We start from the raw sequence: 6,708 nt of genomic DNA, 5'->3' as shown, positions 1-6,708 counted from the left end.
TCATTCTACCTTTCACCGGAGTAGTTTTTTCTTTGCCAAATTTCCCGAGGCTTACGCTTTTTTCAATCCAATCGTAGATGTTATGCCAGTCATACATTCATAAGTTATGATGATATGACATATTGTTTGCTTTTAAGTGTAGACAACTATTGCCATATAGAAGTCATACTCTTTCATTTGTGAATAATCATAACTCAACTCAACTAAACCCAATTCAGTCTTATCGCAACTAAATGGATTTGCTAAATGGATCCTATTTCTTGAGGCAGTCAAATCTATTCAAATTCATACAAGATTCCAATCATATGCAGCCATACATGTCTTTCTTTCCTCACCACTTCTCCTATGATTATTTTAGGCTTACTTTAGCTCTTTTAACTCTTTCAATTGGAAATAAATCATTACTCTTTATACTGGAGCCTTCAAAGGCCTTCGTTGCACATGTCCATGCCACTTTAGATGAGTTTCTCCCAATTTATCATGAATAGGGGCAACTCAATCCCATTGTTTGAATAATCACACATTACTGTAATATTTTCAAAAACTTCTTTAAACAGAGGCATATTTAATCAGAGATCATCAAGACACAGACAGATGACCTCTTTACATTTGAATATTCAAGCGCATGTTAACACATAGGCTCCCCTTTGGTTTCAAGGGCAGGTGGGAAAGGGAAATGGAGAGAATTATCTGTATTTCTTGCAGCCAACATAGGTTGATTTTTACTGCTTTTTGTATAGTTTTTGGGTTTACTGTTTCAACATTTTTGTTTTTCCATAGCAGTTTTATTTGTTATACATGTCTCTTCTTCAAAGAAATTTAAGTACTTTTTTCAATATATATTAACTGGTACACATGGTGGGTGGAAGTTTTTTTCTATTTGTTTCTAAGGATTTGTCAAGCTTATGCATCCTTATATAATTCAATGTTCACATTTAGTAACAAAAAGGATGGCTAGGGTAAACTGAATTTGATAGGACGACTAAACGGGTCCATTGTTACAAGATTAAAACTAGAAGTTGAACTTAAGATTTAATGGATTCCTAGCAAGCTTGCTGGATAAAAGTTGAGTTGTCCCAGGTGAACCAAAACTGGCCTCTTTGGCAATTGGTAATAGGTTTGTTCATTAGAATTATAACTTACATGAACTTGGCTAATTTAGAATGACCTATAAATGTTATGTGTGCCTCAAATTCTTGTACCCATTTTGATGATTGACTTGTTCGAAAATTTTAGTGGAAATTCAAATGGAAGATTTTTTGAGATCAGTGATGGGCTCTGGGCAGGGCGAAGCCCCCGTGGTATGGTTCGACCCGACCATGAGACGCGACTCGATGGATCAACCTACTTTGGAGGAGTATATATTTGTTTTATTGTCTAGTTGTGCAAGTAAGAAAGAAAGAGGAGTGATTTGGGATTTTTCGAGTTAGGGTTTGTAAGTGAGAGTTCTTGTTGCAACTTCGAGTGTTCTTGAGAGATCTCCCTTGTAGTTTTTTTCTTCCAACATTGTGAATCATCTTCAGTTTTGCCCGTATATGTAGCACATCATATTGGTGTGTGAACCACATTAAATTTGTGTCATCTTTGCTTGAATTAGTTTGTTTTTCTATTTATGATTCTTGGTGTTTGTTCTAACAAGAAATTAATGATCTGGTTTCATTTTTTTCTTCTCTTTTTAAGCTGTTGTTTAGGATTATTATGGTTGAGTAGGTTTTGACACTGACTTACTGTCCATGTGTAAAAAAAATATTGCTCTTGAATTATGATTAGCCAACATAGCTCATAACATCCAGATGACAATAATATGAGTGCATATCCTATCCATTCTTTGTAACCATGGGTGCCTATGAATAGGGTGGCCTCATTTGACCAAGGCACCAAGAAAGCTTTCATTCTCACAAACTACCTAACTTTTCTGTCAAGTTTTCTTCTCAAGTCTCTCTAGGCGTGTTCAAAGGCTTACTTAGCGCTACGAAAATTCTAAGTATCAGTGCCATTAGCTTAGCAAAGACTAAGATCATAAGAAGCTGCTTTTAAATCCTCACTAATTATCTATTTTCTTTCAGTCTTTTTTTTTTTTCAATGAAAAAAGATAACTTAGTACATCCAGATGAACCTTGTGTACATATTTTTTCAAATTGCAAACACTATCCACTTCCAAGGGGATGTGAAATTTGGAAAACTTATTTTTTCTCATACTTCCTAGGACTTATTGAATCCACACCCAAATATTCTTAGGAAGTCTTACCCTCATCTTAAAATTTTGAAACCAAAAGGTTAGGAGTGAAGTAGTTCCTACACATCCATTATGATTCTCATATGGCCATTAGGTTTGTGCCTAGATTTGTGCCTAGATTTGTGGATATTTTGTCCATGCCATTTACCAGTCACATAATAAATTTCACACTTATCTGACTTCTCCATGTGTCTTAATAGTGTTAAGAAAATTATGGAAAAAAATGAAATTATTTTTGAAAGGAAAATATTAAAAATCAAATGAAAGAGTACCCATGGGATTTATTATCTACCTAATAATCAAAATCCAAATCATATTGTCCACAAAGCAAAAACGTAGAGGTGTAGGTGAAAATTCTTATAACGGGACATAGTTTTAGGAATCGAGACCGATACTATATGGGTTGTAGCGAAACATGGGTTGGGATTTTGAGGGGCAAAATAGTCTGATTCGATCTGATATAACAGATCCACGTTAATTAGTATTCTTATCAGCGGTGACCAATGCCAGTGCCGACACAATTCACTCAATCCCTATTTGATAAGGATGATCGTTCTTTTGTTTTCACTGTAGCCTAAGGATGTGAATTTGAAACGGTAATCATTTGCCAAAATCAAACTGAGCCTTTTACATCGAACTGTAAAACAGTTTAGTAAATGGTTTGGTTCTGGTTTGAAGTTTAAAACCGATTAGTTAAATGGGTTGGGTCGGTTTTAACCATTTAACCCGTTAGTTTCAAATCAAATTGACATCGTGAAAATCGAACTGTTTAAACCGTCAAAATTGATCCGATTAACCCATATAACAATTAAATATTTAGTTGTTTTAACGAAACATAATGGGTTTAATTTAAGGAACAATTTAGGACTGTAGAGGCTGTCCAAGAGTATACTCAATAATTTACTCCTATTATGTAGGTATGTAGTTAAATCCTTACTTATTCAATGCCTCATTTAATTTGATACAAAATTGAAGCGTTTATCAATATAAGCAAATTTTAGTAAGCATGCAAATAAACTAGCAAACTAATTGTAAACCGTTTAGAAACCGTATAGAATAAACAGCAATCAAAACCGTTTAAAACCGTGAAATCGAAACCATTTAAAAATCGTGGAACCATTTAGTAAACGGTTACAATTTCAGAAAGTGCAACCATTTAAATGGTGTAGTTTTGGTTTCAACCAAATAAATGTGAACCGAACTGAAACCAAACCGATTAACACCCTTACGTGTAGCCCATGCAAAATTCTCATAATGTCCTCCAATGTATTTACAAAATACACTGTTACAATGTAATATATTTGTAATTTCTGCTCATAATGCTAGATAATTGAATGGTAATATGGTCTATAAGGCCCCACATTTTATGAATGTTGTAAAATATACTATTGCATTTTTTCCCCTTTCTTCCATCTTCATATGAATCACCAAACACATGTGTCTGATGAGATCAAAAGATTCAAAACACAAATATATGCAATTTAAGTTTTATTCATGCATGAAATCATGCTAGTTTTTTTTTTCCCATGCAGGAACACAGCAATTGCAACCTCTCCCTTCTTCTTCATTCTTATTCTTATTTATTTATTTTTTTATCAAAATGCATAACTCTTTTCCAAGGTTATATATTCCATGCTAATTACAGCCTTCTTCATATAACCAAACAGTCCTATTGTGCAGCGGTTGAATAGGTCTTGCATTATTTTCATATCCCTGAAAAAGAAGAAAGAAAATAAGTATTCAATACAAAAATTATGGTAAGAGGTAACAACTAATAAACCATTATGGAATCGGTCAGTACTGAAGCCCACTTGATCTATTCATTTCCTTAATATCCATGAAGTTGGGGCTCAAGCAGTGTTTCTATATCTACCATATGGCAAGTTTGATTTGATCTCAACTTTTTTAAACATATTCATATAACATTCAATTCATGTGTCAAGTTCCAATTCAATCACCATTGAGACTTTGCCATTATATATTCAAAATAAAAGTTAGAAAGTGGCTAGAAACCTTAATGCTTTTGAAGAATTTGGATGACTGAAAATATAAGGGAAAACTTCCAATGAGGGAGCAAAGGAGGGTGCCTTAAGAGGGGACTCAAATTCGTGTACAAGTCTCAGGCAAGCTTTAAATAAAAAAGGCACAAATCAATCAACCAAGTATTGTCAGCATAATTGGAAAAATTTGATATACACCAAATATGACAACAAAAATGACTACATCAATTTTCCACAAGGCAGAAGTAAACGGCACACCTTATATGCTTTTTTTAGAAGGCTCAATTCCTCTTAGGGTTTCACCAATCCTGATTCTGGCTGATCAGGCTGAGCTGATCCTTGTATGGATTCTAGGGTTAGGTCATGTTTTGGCCGATTCCAGGTTTTTTTAACAATGCTTCCTCATGGGCACCATCAGAGGTAGTAAGCATACCAAAGGCAAAATACCAGTTCATAACACACACTAGGTTATTGCCGCTTGAATAATTCCACCCCCACCCCCTCCCAAAAAATAACAAAAATAAATTAATTAATTAAAAGAAAAAAAAATGACTTACTGGAGCAGCAGCTTCCCTTAATGCCTTCACTTGAGCCCTTGAGACCGTTCCAACCTACAAAAATATTGTTTTAGTAAGGTTATCATAGACGATAAATTGGTGAAGTAAATGAAAAATGTTAAAGGGAGCCAACCTCCTTAAGCATGGTCCAAGTAACACCCTCATTGCATGGAGGAGTAGTAATAGAGCCCATGTATCTCTAATATTCATTGCTTGGAAAATTTATATCTCCAGGATTGATAATACTCACATCCCTCACTTTACTCCCAATCGATTTCAGGTAAGGGACCAGCTACCAAAAAGGAAGACCATGTTATTATCTCCAATATAAATTTGAACTGAGTTGAAGTTTGATCTTCAAAATGATTTGGGTGTGTTCTCATTACTTGATATAACCTGTTCCTATATATGCATAAACTGCATGAGAGAGAGAGAGAGAGAGAGAGAGAGAGGTCCATCTCACTACCTTAGAAAGGAAGGGGTCATGTCTGCCAAATTTGAAGGCGATTCCAATGATGGCTTTCCATCACTACTTGAATGATACAAATGCTGTTCCACGGGGTACCTGCAATAGGAGTTATAAGTAAACAAGTCAGATGTTACCTAGGCATTAACCGATTAAGATTATATGGACTAAGCAGCAACTTTATATTGCTTATGTGACAAAAACAAATTGCAAAGTTATAACACCTTGATCCATCAATGGTATGCTCAGAAGGTGAATGCCATTGACATGATTTTAGGCTGTACCGAGTGCCATTTATATTGAGAGTCCCTGCATCCTCCTTCCATTTAAGCTGCAAAAACAGATGAGTTATTAGAAAAAACAGATTTTCTGTATGTTCAGTATTTATTCCAGGTCAATAATGCAATCCAAAAGATCATACTAAACCTAGTCTTAATTTCAAAGTGTCCGCTAATGATGTAATACGCTTTCAAACTATAGTTGTATAATTCTTTCTCTTTGACCTGTAGAAACGCAACCCTAAAATGATGCAGAAGACAATAGAAAATAAGAACAAACAATGCACACAAGTTTACGAGGTTCGGCCAGATTGTCGACGTTCTCGGTGAGATGAGATCCTGCTTCACTATCAATGGAGAATAGAGTTACAGCGCTCGTCTTCACACCTCTCAGTATTGTTTGCATTACAGAGAAAGAAACCCACGTTACAGATATATAGCGAATCTAGAAAAGTACAAAACTGCCCTCAAATAAAAAATTTGAGCGGGGGACTGCACCCCCCTACACCCCCGCTATGCAGGGGGCCTCTTGCTCCCCTTGCAACCCCCATGGCCCACTAACCGGCTAGTGGGATCGTTGTCCTACCTGTTGAGGTGCTACACCAATACTCCCTGAATTAAACTATGACGGAATACAAGACATCATACACCAACATAACCATGATTTAGAGTTGAGATCTTCAAAGGCTTGGGTGTCCAAGACTCGAAAAAATGTTGAGATAAGTTAGATAAACAGGGGTCCATATATTTAAAATCATGGGAGAGAGGAAAATTAAGGCTGCATATTGTAATGGAGCATGTTTGGCTTTTCATGAAAGTAGCTCCGAGAGGTGGAAATTAATTAATTCATTAGATGATAACGTACTTCAATATATCCCTTAAATCTCAATGTTGCAGGGCCTGATTTAATATCCCCCACTAACTTCCCCAAGCCAGATAAAACTTGCAGTCTTTTCCCAGGAATTGCAAAAGGGGTTTGCATTTTTCCATCACCACAAACCTTCGAAGCTGAGTGAAGTTTGGACCACTGATCTGGACCCTTGCAGCTTCCATTTGGGTAACCAAACGGTATATTGATGCCTGCTCTTTCATGGGGATTCCGTTTTGGGAGAGGGGGGGGGGAAAAGGGAAGAAAATTCCATGAGAAAACCAAAAAATAAATAAATAAACA

General features: G+C 35.8%; 1 pseudogene; it reads right to left on the bottom strand.

The window, feature by feature from the left end:
* Positions 1–3,709: 3,709 nt before the first annotated feature.
* LOC122060737 overlaps positions 3,710–6,708 on the bottom strand; it is a 6,788-nt pseudogene continuing 3,789 nt past the window's right edge.

This window comes from Macadamia integrifolia, chromosome 14 (genome assembly GCF_013358625.1).
Source record: "Macadamia integrifolia cultivar HAES 741 chromosome 14, SCU_Mint_v3, whole genome shotgun sequence".
NCBI lineage: Eukaryota > Viridiplantae > Streptophyta > Magnoliopsida > Proteales > Proteaceae > Macadamia > Macadamia integrifolia.
The sequence above is the reverse complement of the archived record's forward strand: the minus strand, read 5'-3'. Positions and strand labels throughout refer to the sequence as shown.